Source organism: Tamandua tetradactyla, chromosome X (assembly GCF_023851605.1).
Source record: "Tamandua tetradactyla isolate mTamTet1 chromosome X, mTamTet1.pri, whole genome shotgun sequence".
NCBI classification, from domain to species: domain Eukaryota; kingdom Metazoa; phylum Chordata; class Mammalia; order Pilosa; family Myrmecophagidae; genus Tamandua; species Tamandua tetradactyla.
The window spans coordinates 150,135,685-150,159,133 of record NC_135353.1 but is presented as its reverse complement, the minus strand read 5'-3'; the positions used below and the strand labels follow the sequence as shown (position 1 = coordinate 150,159,133).

General features: G+C 37.9%; 1 non-coding gene and 1 pseudogene across 1 annotated transcript; both read right to left on the bottom strand.

The window, feature by feature from the left end:
- Positions 1 to 12,813: 12,813 nt before the first annotated feature.
- On the bottom strand, positions 12,814 to 15,906 carry LOC143670840 (ATP-dependent RNA helicase DDX18-like; annotated as a pseudogene).
- A 2,958-nt stretch (positions 15,907 to 18,864) lies between these two features.
- Positions 18,865 to 18,993, bottom strand: LOC143672353 (small nucleolar RNA SNORA70). Its single transcript, XR_013169807.1, has one exon. It is a non-coding gene; the product is annotated as a small nucleolar RNA SNORA70 (small nucleolar RNA).
- Between the last annotated feature and the right edge of the window lie 4,456 nt (positions 18,994 to 23,449).

Sequence of the window (23,449 nt, the reverse complement as noted above, 5' to 3'; positions counted from 1 at the left end):
TGAATCTTTTACTTTAGGAGGGTGGGTCTTACTGCAGAAAGTATCACCCAAGGGTGTGTTCTGAAGAAAAAACGTGGAGCTGTTCTGATTGTTAAAGTGATGGATTGGAATCTCCTGGTAGGGCCCCACCGGCATTTAGAAGATAAGAGGCCAGAATGTCACATGTCCTTCATAGCTTGTGACACTCCTGCAAGGAAGAATTTTCCTACATCTTATGCAATTTTTAGTTATCCCCTGTGCTGGTTTGAATCTTCTATGTACCCCAGAAAATCCATGTTTTTAAAGTCCAATCTTGTGCGGGCAGACCTATTGTTGGGTGGGACCTTTTGATTAGGTTGTTTCCATGGAGGTGTGACTCTGCTCATTCAAGGTGGGTCTTAATCTGTTTACTGAAATCCTTTAAGAGAGAGACATTTTGGAGACAGCTATGGAAATCAGAACACAGACACTTGGAGACAGAAAAATGCCCTGGGAAATGCTAAGCTAAGAGGTGAAATCCAGTTTGCCCTGGAGAAGCTAAGAGAGGTCCCACAGATGCTTAGAGAGAGAAACATTCTGGAGACACTAAGAGAAAAGCCGCAGGACATAGAGAGAAAGCTGCTGGTATCAGAAGCTGAGGCAACAAACTGAGAGCAAGGACTAGCAGACACCAACCACATGTCTTCCCAGCTGACAGAGTGTTGCAGATGCCTGCAGCCTATCTTCAGAGTTCAGGTATTATCTTGTTGATGCCTTAATTCAGACATTTTCATGGCTTTAGAAGTATAATTTTATAACTTAATAAATCCCCTTTGTAAAAGCCAATCCATTTCTGGTATATTGCATTCTGGCAGCTCTAGCAAACTGAAATATTCCCCTAGACATTCATGTATATAAAACCTATTTGTAGGATTAAAGACCTAAATATCAGAGTTAAACCATAAAACTCTTAGAAGAAAACATAGAGGGCAATCTTCAGGACCTAGTATTAGGCAATGGATTCTTAGATAAGGCACCAAAAGCATGAGAACAAAAGAAAAAAATTATAGACATTGTCTATATTTTAAAACTGCACCTACTCTTTGAGATCAAATTAAGACAGATTTATTTTGTTCAGAACCTACATTTTCTGTAGCACATAATCTAACTCAACCTGTCTGTATAGCTCATTTGTACAATTTGAACACAGGGAGCCCAGAGTAAGAATGAGGGCCTTTAGTCCTGTATAGCTTAATGTAATGCCTAGATACATCCTAGAATATATAAAGCAGATAATCAAAAAATATTGGCAAAGTCCCTTGAGGGATGGGAGAAAAAATATGGGACTATTAAACTTTACCATCAGGGAATCCCCTGATACTGTGTCAAACATTAGGGACACCCAAATCAATAGGCCAAGCACTTGATCTTGAGGCTTAATCTTGTGAAGCTTATGTAGGTAGAGGAGAAACTTAGCCTACCTATAGGTATGCCTAAGAGTTACTTCTGGAGGACCTCTGCTGTTGCTCAGATGTGGCCTCACTCTCTCTAAGCCCAACTCTGTAAGTGAAATCATTGCCCTCCCTGCCTTGTGGGACATGACATCCAGGGGTGAAAGTCTCCCTGGTGGTGTGGGACATGATTCCCAGGGATGAGTCTGGCCCTGGCACCATGGGATCAACAATTCCATCCTGACTGAAAGGAGGAAAAGAAGTGTAACTAATGAAGCATCAGTGGCTGAGAGAGTTCAAATAGATTCGAGACGCTATTCCGGAGGTCATTCTTACTCCAGCTTCAGTTAGACATTGCTACCTATCATAACTTGCCAAACCCCAACCAAAACCATTCCTGCCAATCATAAAGAACACCTAGAACAATATATAAGAATCCTCAAACGTTCCATGCATTAGGGTATGTTCTAGTTTGCTAGCTGCCGGAATGCAACACACAGAGACGGATTGGCTTTTAATAAAAGGGGATTTATTTTGTTAGTTCTTCAGAGGAAAGGCAGCTAACTTTCCACTGAGGTTCTTTCTTACATGGGAGGGCACAGGATGGTCTCTGCTGGCCTTCTCTCCAGGCCCCTGGGTTCCAACAACTCTCCCTGGGATGATTTCTTTCTGCATCTCCAAAGGCCTGGGCTGGGCTGCAAGTGCTGAGATGAGGAATGCCAAGCTGCTTTGGCTGTGCTACGTTGTGCTCTCTCATTTAAGCACCAGCCAATTAAGTCAAATGTCATTCGTTGCTGCAGGCCCGCCTCCTAGCCAACTGCAGATGTAATTAGCAACAGATGAGGTTCATGTACCACTGGCTCATGTCCACAGCAACAAACTAGATGCCTTCACCTGGCCAAGTTGACAACTGAATCTAACTACCACAGGGTAACTTTCCAGAAACCTACAACCTCCAGATAAGTCCTTGGACCAAATAAGTCCTGAAACCTAGAGGGCCCAGCCTCTCGAGGACATCAGCTAGTTCCATCTTCCTACCCAATATTACTGACAGCCCCTTCCAACATGAAAAAGTTAGAATGGCCATAGTCCAAATAACCCTACAGAGACAGATAGAAAGATCAAAGGTGATGGTGGAGTTACACAGAGAAGGTAGGATTTAACAAAAGAATATGATTGCTGAATCATTTAGTTGATATTTCAGTTAGTCTCCAGTATCTTAGAGCAGCTAGAAGTAAAAACCTAAAATTGTGGACTTGCAACCCATATCAAACTCTGAAATTTGTTCTACAACTAATTGTTGTGTTGTGCTTTGAAATTTATTGCTTTTTTATATATATGTCATTTTTCACAGACACACAAAAGTCTATTGTAATGATAAAAAAAATTTATTCCTTCTAGCTTTCTATGTTCTGAAGCAGCTAGAAGGAAAAATCTGAAATGATGGTATGGTAGCCCATTGCAAACTCTGGGATCTGTCCTGTAACTACTTGTTAAAGAGTACTTTGAAAACTATTGCTTTTTTTTCTTTGCTTTGTATATATGTTAGATTATACAATAAAAAAGTTTTAAAAAACTAAAAAAATTAAAAACTAAAAACAGATAAATTGGACCTCATCAAAATTAAAAGTTAAAAAACTTTTGTGCATCAAAGGACATTATCAAAAGAGTGAATAGACAACCTACAGAATGGAAGAAATATTTGGAAATAATATGTCTAATAAGAGTTTAATATCCAGAATATATAAAGAAATCTTACAAGTCAACAACAAAAGACAAACAACCCAAATAATATTCAGCAAAGGACTTGAATAGACTTTTCTCCAGACAAGATATACAAATGGCCAGCAAGCACATGAACAGAAGTTCAACATCATTAGCCGTTAGGGAGATGCAAACCAAGTCCATGATGAGCTACCATGTCACACACACTAGAATGGCCATTAATGAAAATACAGAGAGTAACAAGTGCTGTTAAGGATGTAGAGAAATAGGAACCCTGGTACGTTTCTGCTGGAAATATAAAATGGTACAGCTGCTATGAAAAACAGTTGGAGTTTCCTCAGAAAGTTAACATAGAATTACCATATGAATCAGAAATCCCATTTCTAGATATATACCCCAAAGAATTGAAAACAGGGACTTGAACAGATGTTTGAACACAAGTGTTCATTGCAGCATTATTCATAATGACCAAAGACTGGAAGCAACCCAAATGTCCATCAACAGATTATTGGATAAATGAAATGGAATATTATTCAACCACGTATTAGTTTGCAAGCTGCCAGAATGTGATATACCAGAAATGGAACGGCTTTTCTTTGGGGGGAGGTGCATGGTCCAGGAATCGAACCCAGATCTCCTGCACAGAAGGCGAGCATTCTACCACTGAGCCAACTGTGCACTCTCACTGAACCACCTGTGCACCCTGGAGCGGCTTTTAAAAAGGGAATTTAATAAGTTACAAGTTTACAGTTCTAAGTCTATGCAAATGTCCGAACTAAGGCATCCAGGTGAAGATACCTTAATTCAAGAAAGGCAGATACGTCTAGAACACCTCAGTCAACTGGGAAGTCATGCTGGTCCCTTGCTACTGGGCGCCATTGCTTTCAGCCTTTCTTCCTGTGGGGGTTCCTCACTTTGCTTCTCCAGTGCTGGCTTTCATCTCTTGGCTCCCCTTGGCTCTCTCCAAGTTCTGGCTTGCTTAATATCTCATGGCAATATCTGCTGGCCTCCAAGCATCTCCAAACATCTGTGTCTTATACTCCAAGTGTTGGCATCTGTGTCAGCTCTGCTCTTTCCAAAATGTTTCCTCTTTTAAAGGACTCCAGTAAACTAATCAAGACCACCTGGAATGGGTAGAGTCACATCTCCATCTAATCAAAAGTTCATACCCACAATTGGGTGTGTCAGATCTCCATGGAGATAATCTAATCAAAAATTTCCAACCTACGGTATTGAATCAGGATTAAAAGAAATGGCTGCTCCCATAAGATTGGATCAGGATTAAAACATGGCTTTTCTGGGGCACATAATAGATTCAAACGGGAACAAATCATAAAAAGGAATTTAGTTTTGATACATGCTACCATATGAAAGAACCATGAAGACATAAAGTTGAGTGAAATGAGCCAGAAGAAAAGAACAAACATTGCAAGATTTCCTTTATATGAAATGCCTAGAATAAGCAAATATATAAAGGCAGAAGTAGATTATAAATTACCAGGGGCTGGGGTGGGGGTAGAGAATGGGAGCTATTGCTTAATGTGTACAAAGTTTCTGTTTGGAATGATAAAAAAATTTTGATAATGGGTGGTGGTGACCGTACCATAACATTGTAAATGTAATTGATATCACTGAATTTTATGCTTGAAAGTCATTAAAATGGAAAATTTTGCGTTGTATATAGTTACCACAATAAAAATGTTTAAAAAACGTACCTGAGACTAAACATAATTCCATTTTACGTGTAAACTCAAGGTAAATTTTGTTTTTGAAATTAATTTTTTTAAATATGGAATGCTTTCACAAATTTGCATGTCAGAGAAGCCACGCACACCTTCTCTATGTGATTCCAAATTAGTATGTTACTGCTGCAATATTTTTTGCATGGTTTTAATGTACACGGAATTTTCCAGGAATGGAACTACTGTATGAATTAAGAGGATTGTGTGTTATTTTGCTTGGAACTTTACCAAGAAAAGTTCAGTGTTTTAGAATATCACACCAATTACATCAATGCCATTTATGGGTTATGCTGGATATCTTCCATTTGACCTTGCAGATTCAAGCTCCACCCTTCTCCACATGCTGTATGCCCCATAAGGGTACTATAACAACGGATTTCATGGCTTTTCAGCTTCTGGGTGTGTTCACTCAATGGAAAGCATCGGCAGGAGAGCTGGAAGGTGGAAGGAATGTGAGGTTTGCCATTCGAAATGACCATCAGGAACTAGGTGTTATATGATTATGGAAATTTGAAATTGGGTGTGCATAGCAGTTTTCCATTATAAAATGACAATGCTATATATGAGACAGGGTCATGCTGGTCAGAAAGCACAAGTAAACTGCATGAAGAGGGGGTTGAGAATCGCATCTTGCTTCTACAGCTTTACTACTCCCTTAACTACATTTATGGCTTTCTCTAGAATTCCCTATAAACAGTTAATGGAAAAATCACAGGCATTTGCTGTCAGCAGCTAAAAGTGGATGATACCTGTATTCTAGTCCCTAAAAGACAGTGGTAAAGGTAAATATTCCTAGAGGCAAAACTTTGGGCAGTACAACTTGTCTACTTCATGTGGAAGGAGAAATGAGGTGTTTTCTCTCTGGGTATAATGTTGTTAGGATATGTAGTCTTCCAAGGCCTTGAGCATTTCTGAGTGTTCTTGTGGGTATGCCAAGAAAGCAAGCCTTTGACTACTCTTCACCTGGACAATTTCTTAGGGCTATAATTGTAGAGAGCCAGCTGCCTTGAGGGATGAATTAATATCTCCTTCTGGGACAAAGAGCAGACTCATTATAAAAGATGTGAATTCCCCAAGGCCAGTGTTCCTCAACTGTGATGCAAAAACACATTGTCTGTATAGCATTCAATTGGTCTCCTCTGCATGGCCTTTTGTGGGACTTGGGGACATGGGGAACCAATTCAAATATACTGATGTTCATGCCTCTTGTGCTACTAGCATCCATGAAATGGTAACAGACTAACTTGCTAGTTTATAATTAGGGGGAAATCCCAGACCCTGACAAGTATTTGTTATACACTTTTTTGAAAATCACCAAGAGGTTTTGCAGACCTCTTGGACATCATGTGATTTATACCTGATTTTGCACTTCGTGTTGCAACTCTGAATTACTCCTCTGTGGTTTTGTCCCTTTTCTCCCTTTGGGGACAAAATTTGCCACTTTTGCACTTGAATGACTTATATTTTTCTTTGTTTAGACAAAACACCATTGGTGTATCAGCGAGGTCACTGCACATCTTTTGGATAAAACAGGTACATCTTAATGATTTCATGAAATTATTTGATAAAATTCCATAGCAAATAACACTGAGGATTGGGGTAAATGGACTGCTAATATAACAATTCAGAAACTCAAATATTTATTGTCATTTTTTCTATTCATATTGTAGATGGAAAACATTACATACCTATATTCCGATTGTTTATAATCCTATTTTGCCTCTTTCATTTTCATGTTTGTTTTATTTTTATTATTTAATTAATAAATTTTTTCATAATAAGTTTTAAGCTTCTTGAATCTGTCTTTGTTTTTCTCAGTTCTAAGTAATGAAATTCCAGCATTTGATCTTGAACATACAGGTCCTCCTAACAGAGTTATAAAAAAATTCCATCAACAGAAAAAAATGATTTTCTAGTCTCTTAAAATGTCCTTGGAAATGTTACTTCTAACAAAGGGGTCTTATAAAACATTTGGAAACCAAGCCTTTGCCTTGTTCTGTGAAAGTAATCTTGGCCTTAAATGGCCTGTAATTCTTTTTAGCTGTATTACTTAATAATCTGTTTCCCTGGTAATGATATTTAAATTGACATTTCCATGCCCTAAAAGCTATGAATACCTATGGGTTTTCTTTTATAGCCACGTGAATTGAAAATATATGTGTACATAAAATCTTCTGTGCACATATCTACAGCAGGTTTATTTATAATTGCTAAATATTGGAAACAATCAAGATGTCCTTCAACAGGTGAACGGATAAACAAACTGTGTTACCTGCGCACAGTGGAATACTAGTCAGCAACGAAAAAGGAAAGCTCCATTGATTAACACCACAACATAGATGAATCTTAAAAATGTATTTTTCCAACTGAAAACAGCCAGACCAAAGGTTATAATGTATAATTCTATGTATATAACATTTAGAAAAAGGCAAAACATTTTGGAAAAGATGCGTCTTAGCTTCCTATTACTGCTGTAACAAATTACCATAAATACAGTGGCTTAAAATGGCATGCTTATTTATAACATTGGAATTCTCTCCATACTTGCTCACTGAGTTACATAAATTATTAGGTCCGGTTACGTATGTAGAGAATACAAACTCCCCCATACCATCCATTGATAGAAAAAGTAGCACCAATAATAGAGGGTGTAGGAGCCGCATTGGAAGATGTCTGGTATACTGATGGTTCCTGCAGAGGAAAAGGACCCAGTGGCACACAAAAGCAATTCATATAAGTACAGTCACCACACAGATGGATGAAGGAGAATGTCAGAGCAATCAGTGGGCAGCACTACTAGCTGTTTGAATGGTTATAGTCTAGGATCCTATGCCGATTTCCATGTGCACTGACAGCTTAGCTGTGCATCATGGTCTGACTCTCTAGATGGGACAATGGCAATAGGAGAAATGGACCATAGCTGGTAAGGACATATGGGGTAAAGTCCCGTGGGAAGATAGCCGGTTAGGGCACAAAATTCAAATGGCAAAATAACAATATGGAATGTTCGAGCCCATATTTCATACACACCTCTGGACAATTTGGAAGCTGACACCTTGGTTAAAATTAGATGGGTTAAAAAAAATTAGATGAGTTGATGAAAACCATGACCAAGCAGATTGGCTACATTGTAAACCAGAACTTAAGAGAGATAAGACTATGTGGGAATAAGGTAAAATGTTACCTCTCCCTTTCAAATATAGTCATGTACTTAAGGCCTGTGAGTCTTATCCAACATGAGCTCAACAGAGGCACTTCCTACCTCTTAATATGGGGCAGATACTGTGGGGAACACAGGCCAGGCATTGCTGGTCAATAGGCTATATAAGACCCCTTCCTCTGTGAGATGGCAAAAGTACACACTAACCTGTGTAGTTACTGCTTCAGGCATCCTTCAGGCTTTTGGAGGTCCAGGAGCAAATCAAGCATCAACAATACAAGGACTCGAAACTTTCCTATATACATGGGTACACACAACACATTGACATCGACCAAAGCAGGTTGCCAAGGCCAGCACTGGACGCAAGAAAGAGAAATTGCTTGGCATTTTCATCTGCTGTACAACCTCTAGGCTGCTGGCCTGATAGAAAGGAAGAATGATATTTTAAAACACCAGCTAAGATAATTATTTCCAACCATAGCATGGGTGGGAACCTTATTTATAGGAAGCAATTAGGCTAATAAATAGTGCACTGACAACTGGCCAAACCTCAACATAGGAACATTTCAAGACCCCAATTTTCACTCCCTCGGCAAAAAGAATAGAAGTAACAACAGAAGAAGGTATTTGTCCAATTATAAAAGAACAAGGACTTGTATTGAGGTTGCCACAGGCCATATCCAAAGGCACCCACCAAATTTAGTGGGCTTACACAAAAAATGTATTCTTACTCCTTGGGGAAAGGAATTAATAGTAACTTTGATTCCGATTTTATATGTAGAAGGTCCCTGTTGTTTCATTTTATAGACAGCCTCCTCTCTAGAAGCCAGGGAAGAAGTTGTGCTCTTATTATGGCTTAATACACAGGCTTTTTTATGAAATGTCTTACCTGATGTAATAGAACCCTTGGGAGCTGAAGTTTGGTATTCTTCCCAGGAGCAGAAACCAATGTTCTGAACTATCTTGTCATGAGGCGTACCTGTAGTTTGCACAATACTGAAGAGTCATGTCCTCCCCATGTTATCTCCTACTAAACATCTTGTACTTTGTCACTAGGTTAATGTTTTTGTTTCTACAACAGAAGGAGATGATCTCTTGAAATGGGCAACTGAAATGGTCAATTGAATGACTGCTGGGTGTGTAGACAGTTCCTGACTTCTGCTGGAGATGAAATGCCTTGGACAATATTGCCTTTTAACTTAACAGGGTAGGATTTGGGTATCTGCTTTACTAATTTTCCTTTCTTTTTAAAAGCAAATTGATGTAATTATTTAATGTTATGGGAAAATAAACAAGTTATGAAATATGCTGGTTATTACAAAGTAATAGGTAGAGGATAACTTCACTTTTGGTATAAAAAAAAAGTAAGTCGAAAAAATTAAAAAAAAAATCTAACCCCCTAAGTTACAAATAAATAAAATTATCAGTTAAAAAAAAAAGGGGGAAGGGGGGACAATCAAATCAACGGGCCAAGCCCTTGGTCTTGGGATCACCAATATGAAATTTATTCCTACAAAGGATAGGCTAAGCCTACTTAAAATCAGGCCTAAGAGTCACCCCCGGAGAACCTCATTTGTCGTTCAAATGCGGCCTCTTTCTCTAGGCCAACTTGGCGGGTGAACTCACTGCCCTCCCCCCTCTATGTCCCAGGGGTGTAAACCTCCCTGGTCATGTGGGACAGAAACGCCGGGATGAGACGGGACTTGCATCAAGGGATTGAGAAAGCCTTCTTGACCAAAAGGGGGAAGCGAGAAATGAGACAAAATAAAGTGTCAGTGGCTGGGAGATTTCAAACACAATTGAGAGGTTATCCTGGAGGTTATTCTTACACATTATATAGATATCCCCTTTTTAGTTTATGGTGTATTGGACTGGCTAGAGGAAAGTGCCTGAAAATGTAGAGCTGTGTTCCAGTAGCCTTGATTCTTGAAGATGACTGTATAATGATATAGCTTTTACAATGTGACTGTGTGATTGTGAAAACCTGTGTCTGATGCTCTTTTTTTCTTTATTAATTTTTAAATAAAAAATATATAACAACAAGCAAACACAAACATTCTTAACTTATGATCATTCCATTCTACATATATAATCAGTAATTCACAATATCATCACATAGTTGCACATTCATCATCATGATCATTTCTTAGAACATTTGCGTCAATTCAGAAAAAGAAATAAAAAGACAACAGAAAAAAATCCATACATACCATATCTCTTACCCCTCCCTTTCATCGATCACCAGCATTTCAATCAAATTTATTTTAACATTTTTCCCCCTATTATTTATTTTTATTCCGTATGTTTACTCATCTGTTGATAAGGTAGATAATAGGAGCATCAGACACAAGATTTTCACAATCACACAGTCACATTGTGAAAGCTATATCATTATACAATCATCTTCAAGAAACATGGCTACTGAAACACTGCTCTACATTTTCAGGCAGTTCCCTCCAGCCTCTCCATTACATCTTGGATAACAAGGTGATATCTACTTAATGTGTAAGAATAACCTCCAGGATATCCTCTCAACTCTGTTTGGACTCTCTCAGCCATTGACACTTTATTTTATCTCATTTCACTCTTCCCCCTTTTGGTGGAGAAGGTTTTCTCAATCCCTTGATGCTGAGACCCAGCTCATTCTAGGATTTCTGTCCCACGTTGCCAGGAAGGTCCACACCCCTGGGAGTCATGCCCCATGTAGACAGGGAGAGGGCAGCGAGTTTGCTTGTTGTGTTGGCTGGAGAGAGAGGCCACATCTGATACTCTTTTTAACTAGAGTATGGACAGATGAGTAAAAAATATGGATAAAAAATAAACAAATAATGGGGGGAACAAAGGTTAAAATAAATCAGGTAGATGGAAATACTAGTGGTCAATGAGAGAGAGGGGTAAAGGGTATGCTATGTATGAGTTTTTCCTTTTTTATTTCTTTTTCTGGAGTGATGCAAAAAATGATCATGGTGATAAATATACAACTATGTGATGATATTGTGAGCCATTGTACACCATGTATGGAATGTTTGTATGTTAATAATGTTTGTGTGTTTGTATGTTGTTTTATTAATAAAAATATTTTTTAGAAAAAGTTAAAGTAGGGCATGCGATGGTGGCTCAGCAGGCAGAATTCTCACCTGCTCTACTGGAGACTCGGGTTTGGTTCCCGGTGCTTGCCCATGCAAAAAAAAAAAAAAAAAGCTTAATGTTTTAGTATGCCTAGAAAAAAAACTGGATAGTTAGATACTCAAATATCAACAGTATTATATTCAGTGATTAAATATTTGTCATTTTGCTTTTGTGTATTTTTTGAAACATGACTATTTCTGAAACAAACAAAAGAAGATACTGGATGGAAAGTTATTAAAAGCCAGGAGTTAGGAGCCCAGCATCTCAAGTCTGATCCCCATGAGGACAGGGCCAGCCTGGTGCTGGTGGACATGTCCAGAGGCGAAGCCTAGCTCTCTTCTTTTCCTGTGGGAATGCTACTTATAAGGCTGTTTGCCCTCCACTTGACGTTCTCAGTGTACTTATGTTTCATGGGACTTCATAAACATTACTTAGCACAACAGCAAAATGATGTTAATAACTCTGGTTTTGAATTGCTACAAAACAGTACCCCACCACTAGAAGTCAAGTGCTCCTATAGTAGAAAACCCATCTGACTAAAGCACTGGCTTTACTGTTTTCTCTGACCTTCCCTCATTTTCAGCTTTCACTGCCGATCTATTTTTGTTTCATGAATTCTGACAGAGGTAACTTTTTTCACAAAGACACTATCATGAATGTTCACTGAGCAATAACTATTTGATGGCCTTGCTATGAGTTTACTGATATGCGGTCTCGCTGTTTAAATACTCCAGAAAGTCAAAAGAAGTATCAAAATTCAAACCACAAAGGTGGTGCAACGGTGGCTCAGTGGCAGAATTCTTGCCTGCCGAGCTGGAGACCCGGTTTCGATTTCTGGAGCCTGCCAAAAAAAAAAAAAATCCAAACCACCTTGAAATTAATAAATTTGAATGTATCCCAATTTTTTTTTTTTTTTTTTAACATGGGCCGGCACCGGGAAGCGAACCCGGGTCCTCGGGCATGGCAGGCAAGCATTTTTGCCTGCTGAGCCACCGTGGCCTGCCCCCCAATCTTTTTTTTTTTTTAATTAATTAATTTATTTTTTGAGGGTCTTTGCAAAGTTAACAAAGACAGAACAGTAGATTACAACTATGTTGGTATAACTGAAGCTCAAAAAACCCAGACTTTCTCCCCAAATGTATAGGCTGCAGGGAGTGCTTAATTCAAATAGCAGGCAGTATATAAAAATTGATACTATCTTTAACCTCAAGTGTTTGCAAGTTATTTCCCAAAGCTCTCTGCCTTTTAATACTGTCGCAATTCCAGGAAGGATCAAGAACTGCTGTGAAAATCCAAGAAACAACCAAAGCCAGGAAATAAGCCAAGACTTTTTAGGCACCAGGAAAGAAAAGTACAGAAAGACTTCAAGTAAAAATTACATAAATTTTGTGGAAAAAAAGATTATAAATTAAAATACTGTATCATGTCAACAAAGATCAAAATATCCCTTGCTATGCCTTTGGGCAACCAAGAAAAACTGGATGGTTTTCTATCCAAAAAATAAGAAAGAGATCTGTTAGAAATAAAAAGTTAATCAATACTCTTACTAGTTAAGAGTACAAATCATAGAAATAAGTTCCTTTGTTAGAGCAAGGGAAAAAAATCCATTTCAGGACAAAGCTATTCAAGATGAGAGGAAGGTGTGTCTTTAGTGAGAGAACTGCCTGCTGTCAGATGATTTCTTGCTAATGGTTTTGAAGATTTTGGACTTCTCGATTTTCCTGGCTTTCTGGCAGCTGAATCTGACCTCCTTCTCTCTTTCTCTGTTTGCCATCATTACTGTGATGATATTTATCTGAACACATTCAGATAAACAAAAGGTGATACCTTGAAACTGAATGACAGAGCAACCTGAGGCAAATTTAAGTTATTCACATTATGGATTTGTTTCAGAGACTGGGAATCATATGCTATCGAATGTATGACTTTCATGCTTCCTGAGCTGACCTATGAAGGAAGTAGTTCTTTTCGATCAATTTCTCAAGCTGAGACTGAATGTCAGAAATCTTGGACCAGGAAAACTCAAGTTCACTTAAAGGAAACTTGGATCGCTTCAAGTAATGAAGGAAACAAAATTCTTTTGGGCGCAAAATGAGTCAAGGCGTGTCCTGTTCCCTTTAGGCCTCTGGCTGTTCTACCCACATGATGACTAAATTCCTTAGGATTATCTGAAGGATCATACTGAACAATCCAGTCAACTTTAGGAATATCCAGTCCTCAATCTTCCACGTCCACACACAACAGTATCCCTGAATCTTCATTGCAGAACTAGAAGAAGGTGGTTGTTTGCTTATTTTGCTTCTGCCTTCCGTGAATGGCCAAGACAGGAAAATCAATGCAGTTCAGCAACTCAGTAGTGGTATTTCACGGACTTACAGGATGAAAAGAATGCCATCATTTTCTTTTTTCAGTTCTTATTAAGAAATGTAAAGAGCAGAAGGAGTCTCTTTTTGGAGGGGCAAACAACATATCCCTGCTCAAGATCATCCACTGTTGCATTAGTTTTGTCATCATCAATACCAACATACAATGGCTCCTTTTTCGGAGAAATTCTTGCCAGGTCTTCAGCTTTTAGAGTTTGCGGGGCAGAAAAAAGCATGGTCTGTCTGCGTATTGGCAGAAGTTTAATAATTTGCTTTAATTCCTCTTTAAAACCAACATCCAAGATACAATCAGCCTCATCGATAACCAGACACTGTAGGTTTTGTTTTTCATCATTCTATATTTTCACTGTTTTTTAAAACTAGTATAAAATCAGCGTGTTTACACTGCAGAAAGTTTATTCTTAAGATAGGCTTCCAATTTTATTCTTATTCTACAATATTTTTCATATCTGTATATCACCTATTCTATTATTTATGTATTTCTTCAACTCACATTCTATTCCAGACTATATAGGTTTTTATACATAAACCCTGGGGTATTCTGCATACAGTCCAGGATTTGACCTGGCATGGCCACAATGATGTTGATCCCATTAGCAAGCTTCTGTGCTTGAGCAGATCTGTTATTACCACCCATTATCAAGCCTTATGTGTGAACATGGTGAATCATTAGCTCCTTAAGTACACCAAAAGTTTCCTTGGCTAGTTCCCTAGAAGATGAGAGAATAAGGACCCCTGTTCCATTCCTGGGCAAGAATTTTTTTTCTTTTCTTTTTTTCATGTTTTAAAAAATTTATTTATTAAACATACCAACATACAAACACAAACATTCTTACCATCTGATCATTCCATTCTTGAAACATAATCAATAGCTCACAATATCATCACATAGTTGTATATTCATCATCATGATCATTTCTTAGATCATTTGCATGAATTCAGAAAAAGAAATAGAGAACAGAAAAAAATTTCATACATACCATACCCCTTACCCCTCCCATTCATTGATCACAAGCATTTCAATCTACTAAATTTATGTTAACATTCATTCCCCCCTATTATTTATTTATTTCTAATCTGGGCAAGAATTTTTAACTTAACAATGAGTTCAACAGCAGAGATGAGAAATGCCAGGGTTTTGCTGCTGCCTGTTTTGGAGCTGCTAGACGATCTCTGCCTTCCAGAAGCGGTCTGGCACTTTTATGTTGAATTTCAGTCATGTTTGTAAAGCCCATTTCTTTTATCGCCTTCAGAGTTTTTTCACTGATAAGATTAGTTAGGGATGCGACTAAAGTATCCTCAAAAGCTCCTGTCAGTCCCAGGAGCAAGCTGGGCACTTCATCGTCATCTTCATCATTTGGCTTCTTCATGCTATTTCCTGTTTCGTTAGGAGCTCTGGCATTTTCTTCTTCAGACTCTACTTTATCTTTGGTTTTTGCTTTTTTTTTTTTTGCATCAGACCCAGCATTTTCTACAATCTTTCTCTTTTATTTCTGAATTGGCTGTGTGGCTGCTTCCCCGTTGGTTAATACAGTAGATTTCTTTGTTGTTTTTTTTTTAACTTTAACATTTTTCAGTGTTTCACTACTGTGCCAGTGTGAATCTGCTGTGGACCCCAGAAAAGCCATGTCCTTTGATCCTCATTCAATATTGCTGGGTGGGAGCATTTTGATTGTTCTCCTGGAGCTGTGACCCACCCAATTGTGGGTGGTAACTTTTCATTACATGATTTCCATGGAGGTGTGGCTCCATCCATTCAAGGTGGGGTTGCTTCCTGGAGCCCTTTAAGAGAGAACAATTTTGGAAAGAGCTACAAAGCCCGCACAGCCAGAGACCTTTGGAGGTGCAGAAGGAAAATGACTCCAGGGGAGCTTCATGAAACAAAAAGCCAGGATAGAAAACTGGCAGATGCTGCCATGTTTGCCATGTGCCTTTCCAGTTGAGAGAGAAACCCTGAACATTATCGGCCTTCTTGAACCAAGGTATCTTTCCCTAGATGCCTTAAATTGGACATTTCTATAGACTTGCTTTAATTTGGACATTTTCACATCCTTAGAACTGCAAACTTGCAACTTAATAAATTTCTCCTTTTAAAAGCTATTCCACTTCTGGTATATCACATTCCGGCAGCTTACAAACAAGAACAACTAGGTATGTCTCCATTTTGGGCTTCTGACAAGTCCACATTCATAGATTGTTGTAGGGACTTCTTAACTTTTCCAGCTTCCACAGTTTCTTCAGAGACATTTCCATTTTGGGTCTCTGTAGGTTCACATCTGAGACCCACTGTAGCTGTGCAACTTTAAGTTCCGCTTCTTGATCTTCCTGCGCAGGAGTTTCATCGGTAGGTCAGACATGATGTCCACAGGGCAACTTCACCCAGGCGCTGCAGCCAGGGTCCTCACTGATTTTCATCTCGACATTAGCAGGCATTTGTATTAGTATATGTGTCATATTGTTGTGGATTGTGCTTCAGAGGTGCCCCTCAGTTACTGCTCAGGGATATTCCTGGAAGAGGGGTGTGTAGAAAATAAAAGTGGGTCTTTTGAGGCATGGAGTGTGAAGCCTTAAATCATAGAAGCCATAAATGACCAGATAAGACAAAACAAACAAACAAACACAAGCCCTGTAGGTGCATCTTAAAGTGTATGTTCTAAGTTTAAGATCGTAAATATGTTTATGATCTTGCAAATCTCAACTCTGTGTCTTCCTTATTCTTGCCAATATAACCTCCTGTAACTCCCTAGGTAGGGCGGAGCACTGCTCTGAACATCCTCTGGCCACCTAGGAACAGCTTCCCAGTTTGTAAATTCCCTAATAAACTGTTACTATTTTGCTATATGGAGTGGCCTGCTTTGTTTTTCAGTCTTAAGTGCCCATTGAACTTACGCAGAACTTATTCTGTAGGTTTATGGTCAGACATGGATTTTTTTTTAAACTTTCTTTATTCTATAATATAACATATATACAAAGCAAAGAAAGAAAAAAGCAATAGTTTTCAAAGCACTCTTCAACAAGTCAGGACAGATCCCAGGGTTTGTCATGAGCTACCATACCATCATCTCAGATTTTTCCTTCTGGTTGCTGCAGAACATTGGAGGCTAGAAAGGATAAATATTTTTTATGATCACAATCATTTTTTGTGTGTGTGAAAAATAACATATATACAAAAAAGCAATAAATTTCAAAGCACAGCACAACAATTAGTTGGTATAGGTTACAATTCCACAATTTTAGTATTTTACTTCTAGCTGCTCTAAGATACTGGAGACTAAAAGAAATATCAATGTAATGATTCAGCAGTCATATTCTTCTATTAAACCGTACCTTCTCTGTATAATTCCACCATCACTTTTGATCTTTCTGTCCCACTCTTTAGGGGTATTTGGGCTATGGCAATCCTAACTTATTCATGTTGGAAGGAAGGGGCTGTCACTAATATGGGGTAGGGATATGAAACTAACTGATGTTCTCGAGAGACTGGGCCCTCTAGGTTTCAGGACTTATCTGGACCAGGGACTCATCTGGAGGTTGTAGGTTTCTGGAAAGTAACCCTAGTGCATGGAACATTTGTGGAATTTAATATATTGCCCTGGGTGTTCCTTAGAATTGACTGGAATGGTTTTGGTTGGGTTTTGGCAAGTTATGATAGGTAGCAATGTCAGACATAGATTATAAGTTAAAAACTGTCATAAGAGGCAAAGAAGAACATTATATACTGATAAAGGGGTCAATTAAGCAAGAAGACATTGCAATTATAAATATATATGTACCTAACAACAGAACCCAAAAATATATGAAGCTAATTTTAACAGATTTCGAGAGAGAAATAAATGGTTCTACATTAATAATAGGAGACTTCAGTATTACTTTCAATAATGGATAAAACATCTAGACAGAAGATCAGTAAGGAAATAGAAGACTTTAATGATACTCTAAACCAACTAGACATATAGAACACTTCACTCAAAAGCATCAAAATACAATTCTCCAGTGCGCATGGATCATTCTTCAGGATAGTCTGTATTCTGCAATGGAATGATGCTAGAAATGAATAATGGAAGGAGAACTGGAAAGTTCACAAATATGTGGAAATTAAATAACATACTCTTAAACAACTAATCTCTCAGATAAGAAATCACAAGGGAAACTAGGAAATATATTGAGGCAAATGAAGATGAAAATATAACAACATACCAAAACTTATGGGATGCAGCAAAGTCAGTGCTGACAAGGAGATTTACAGTTCTAAATGGTTACATTAAAAACGAAGAAAGATCACAAATCAGAGACCTCATCTAAAAGACTGTAGGATGTAGAAAAAGAAGAGCAAACTAAACCCAAAGCAAGCAGAAGGAAGAACATATCAAAGATTAGAGTGGGGATAAATGAAATAGAGAATAAAAGAAAACAATAGAGAGAATCAACAAAACCAAAGTTGGTTATTTGAAAAGATCAATAAAATTGACAAACCTTTAGCTAGACTGACAGAGAAAAAAGAGAGAGGACACATATAACTAAAAAAAAAAAAGAAAAGAAAAGAAAAGCAGACATTATTACCAACCCCACAGAAATAAAAAGGAGTATAAGAGGATATTATGAATAAATTGTACATCAACAAATTAGATAACCTCGATGAAATGGACAAATTCCTAGAAACACATGGACTACCTACACTGACTCAGGAAGAAATAGAAGATCTCAACAAGTCAATTATAAGTAGAGAGATTGAGTCAGTGATCAAAAACCTCCCAACAAAAGAAGCCCAGAAACAGATGGGATCACAGGGGAATTTTATCACACATTTCAGGAAGAAACAACACTAATTTTGCTCAAACTCTTCCAAAAAAAATTGAAGAGGAGGGAACACTCCCTAACTCTTTTTTCTGATGGCCAAGAAGTAATTTTTTGGTGAGTACAAATCAGGCAAGGGCAGTTCTGGCAAAGCTTTCACGATTTCACGGCCCACCATTTGTCCAAGGGGCCATGATTGGGGATATATTTGACCCCACAACTATCTGGGATGAGGCATTTCTCAGCCACCTTGTCTTCTAATTCATCAGCATTAAACTTTGTAAAGCTCCATTTCTTGGAGATATGTATTTTCTGACAACCAGGGAACTTTTGAACTTGGCACTGCATAATGCCTTGATCACATGCTCCTGGTTTTGAAGCTTGGTGTGGATGGATATGATAACTGGGCCAATGAGGACCCTGGTCAGTGTATCCTGGGGCTTTCTAAAGGCATGTCACATACCAGTTTGGAGCCTAGATTGGGTATGACAGGAGGTCAGACAGGACCATCAACAAGAAAGGGCTCTTTCCAAGGTCCCTTAGGGCAACCTGTATAAGCAAAAGGCTGTATACACAAGCAAGGACGTTGTTGTATGTTGCCACTGCACACCAGTCCCCCACGTAGACCCTAACTCATTTTATGAGGTCAACATCACCCTCATACTAAAGCCAGATAAAGATACCACAAGAAAAGAAAATTACAGACAAATATCTCTTATGATCATTGATGTAAAAATCCTCAAAAACAAAAAAAAGCCTAGCAAACAGAATCCAACAACATATTAAAATAATTATATACCATGTTTAAGTGGGATTTATCCCAGGTAGGTAAGAGTGATACAACACAGGAAAATCATATAATGTAATACACAACATTAACAGAATGATGGGAAAAAAAAACATATGATCATCTCAATTGATACAGCAAAGACATTTGACAAAATCCAGCACCCCTTCTTAATAAAAACACTTAGAGGGCAGGCCATGGTGGCTCAGTGGCAGAGTTCTCACCTGACATGCCAGAGACCTGGGTTCAATTCCCGGTGCCTACCCGTGTTAAAAAAAAAAAAAAAAACTTAGAAAAATAGGAATAGGAGGAAGCTTCCTCAACAGGATAAAGGGCATATAAGAAAAGTCTACAGCAAATATCCTACTTAATGATGAAAGATGGAAAGTTTTCCTCTAGGATCAGGAATCAAACAAGGATGCCTACTGCCCCACTGTTATTCAACATTGTATTGGAAGTTCTAGCCAGAGCAATTAGGCAAGTAAAAGAAATAAAAGGCATCCAAATTGGAAATGAAAAAAATAAAATTTTCCCTATTTGCAGATGACATGATCCTATATAGAGAAAATCCTGAAAAACCCACACAAAGCTACTAGAGTTAATAAATGACTTATCAAAGTGGCAGGATACAAGATCAACTCCCCAAAACAAGTAGTATTTCTAATAATGAGCAATCAGAAGACAAAGTCAAGAAAAAAATTCCATTTACAATAGCAACTAAGAGAATCTATTTGATAGGATAAATCTAACCAAGGATTATACACAGAAAACCATAAAATATTGTTAAAAGAAATTTTAAAAAGGTCTAAATAAATGGAAAGACATTTCGTGTTCATGGCTTGGAAAACTAAATATTGTTAAGATGTCAATTCTATCCAAAGCAATTTACAGATTGAAAGAATCTATCTGTTAGGAATAAATCTAACCACGGACTGTACCCAGGAAACTACAAAGTATTGTTAAAAGAAGGCCTAAATAGATGGAAAGACATTCTGTGTTCATGGCTTGAAAGACTAAACATTGTTAAGATGTCAATTCTATCCAAAACAATTTACAGATTCAACACAATCACAATCAATATTCCAACAGCCTTCCTTACAGAAATGGAAATGCCAATTTATATCGATTGGTAAGGGGCTTCCAATAGCCAAAACCATTTTGAAAAAGAAGAATGAAGTTGGAGGGCTCACACTTCCCATCTTAAAACATATTAGAAAGTCACAATAATAAAAACAGTGTGGTACTGATATAAGGACAGATAATTAGACCAATGGAATAAAATTGAGGGTTCAAAAGTCAGCCCTCAAATTTACAGTCAATTAATTTTTGACAAAGGTGTCAAGTCCACTTAATTGGGAAAGAATAGTCTGTTCAACAAATGGTGCTGCCGATACTGGATTTCCATAAGCAAAAAGAATGAATATAGACCCCTACCTCACATGATATACAAAAAGCAACTGAAAATGGATCAAACCTAAATATAAGAGCCAGAACTAAAAAAACATTAAAAAACTAAAAAAACTCCTAGAAAAAAACATAGGGTAGCATCTTCAGGACCTTGTGTTAGGCAATGGTTTCTTAGACTTTACACCCAAAGGACAATAAACAAAATAAAAAATAGATTAGTGGAACCTCACGAGAATTAAAATTGTGCACTCTCGGTAAAAAGACTTTACCGCAAAATTGAAAAGACAACTGACACTATGGGAAAAATATTTGGAGACCACATATCCAATAAGGACTTAATATTCATAATATATAAGGAAATCCTTCCAACTCGACATCAAAAAGACAAACAACCAACTATAAAATGGGCAAAAGACTTGACTAGTCCTCCAAAGAAGATATATAAATGACCAAAAAACACCTGAGGAGACTCTCAACATCATTAGCCTACTAGGAAAATGCAAATTAAAACCACAATGAGATACCATTTCACACACACTGGAATGGCTACTATTTAAAAAACAGAAAATTACAAGTGTTGAAGAGGTTGTGGAGAAATAGGAACACTCATTCGTTGTTGATGGGAATGTAAAGCGGTGCAGCTATTGTGAAAGACAATTTGGCATTTCCTCAAAAAGTTAAAAACAGAATTGCCATATGACCCAGCAAACTTCTAGATATATATCCAAAAGAATTTAAAGCATGAACTTGAACAGATGCTTTCCCACCGATGTTCACAGCAGCATTATTCACAATTGCTAAAAGATGGAAGCAAACCAAGTGTCCATCAACCGATGAATGGAGAAACAAAATGTTGTATAGACACTCAATGGAATACTATTCATCAGTAAGAAAGAATTAAGTCCCAATACACACAACAACATGAATGACACCTTGAAGACATCATGTTGAGTGAAATAAGGAAGACATAAAAGGACAAATATTATATGATTCCATTTCTGTTAAATGTCTAGAAAAGGCTAGTATATAAAGACAAAAAGTAGATTAGTGGTTGCTTAGATGGGTGGAGGAGAATGAGGGTGTGAATGCTAGTGTGTACAGGTTTCTTCTGGGAGTCACAAAATTGCTCTGGTATTTGATAGTGGGGAGAGTGCACAATTCTGTAATTAGGCTTAAAACTTTACACTTTAAATTGGAGAATTCTACTTTTAAAATTCTAAAGCTTTTAAGAAAAAAAACTGTTTACCTTTCGAGGATTCTAGGGCACCAACTCCTTATTTGGATAAGTGATAAATGAAATATTTAGACAGAACAAAAACAGTTTTCCATTTTTAAGCCTAGATTTCTTAAATTATCAGAATTTAAAAAATGAAATGGTAACCTTTGAATTCCTCCTAATTCTGCCAAGTTGAACACACTTTCACTTTCCTCTGACTTCTTTGTTAATAAAATCTTAGATTTTAAATACAGATTAATCATTTAGACTTTGAAAAATTGACTTTTTAGTTTTCACACATGATTTTCCCATTTTTGATCTCGTTATCCTGCCATATATTTTTACTAAGTGTTTTTTGAGAAGTGGCTATTGATGATATGGTTTTGAACCCTAGCTGTGTAGAAGCGTGGTTCAGAGTTGGGGCTCCATCCTGACTCTTAGATAAGTTAGCTTCCCTGGGTTTCAGTTTTCACAGCTGCAAAATGAGGATAATAAGAGCTCCTGTCTTACTGGACAACCTCTGGTTGTTCCAGAGGTAAATGACCTTAGAACAGTGCCTGCCGCAGGCTGTGTGTTAAATATTTGTTATCTATTATTATGAAAGAGAATTTGACAGCCTATACGTATCTTCACTTACAATCTTTTCCTCTAAAAATTCTAGCTGTTGCTCCATTTTCTTCTGAAAGATAATATTGCAGAGAAGTCTGAAAACCAACTGATTGTTTCCTTATAGCATTGTACTTAAGACTCTGGGGTTCGACAGCCTTGGATTGAGTCATGGCTGGCCCACTTACTAGATGTGTGATCTTGAGCAAGTTACTTGACCTCTCTAGTCCTTAGTGCCATCATCTGTAAAGTGGGGCAACCAATAGACCCTCCTTGGAGTGAACCCTTTGCATTTCTTAGCCAAACTATCCTTCCTCTCTTTTATTTGGCCTTCTATTTTTCCTCTCCAACCATATAATTCTGGCACAAACATAGTACCTCCAGCCGTTGGCTAATTAATTACCTACTCCTTTCTCCTGGCCACTGTGATGAATGCAAGTGTGAGCACATAACATAGAGACATCCAGCAATCTTTATATGCCAAGACCAGAAGAGAGGTTCTTTCCCTCTTTCTTCTGGGGTACCTGAGCTGGGATGATGTGAGACCAGAGGAGGAAGCCTGTTTGCAGTAGGAGAGACTCAGGCTACCACCTAGAATGAAACAGCAGACGCAGATGGAGGGCAAAGAGATCCTGGCAAAATCATGTGAGTTCCTGAATCCAGTCAACTTAAAGGCCAGCACCACCACTTTATTGGGACAGTATGAGGTTTAAATGAGAGAATTCACTTTAAGCACCAAGTAACGTGCCCAACACAAGGTAAGCCATTAATAAGTGACTTGTTTTCTCCCGTTAAAAATGCAGGATTTTTACATTGTCGTTAAAATCATTGCCAAATATGTCTATGTGTAGGTAGTTAATTTTCCCCGAAATGTGGTGAGCTCTTTGGTCTGCAGATAAAGATCTTGCTTAAGCTTAGGAAAATATTTTTCTAAAATGGCTTTCATTGCTATATGTCTTTTATTTCCACTGTTCTCAGCTACGAACATCAAGTTGTTGTATGTTGGTGCTTCATTTTCTGTTCTCCATATCTATCATCTCTCATAATTTCATCTCTCCTGAATGTTGGAGCTCCTCAGGGCTTGGACATG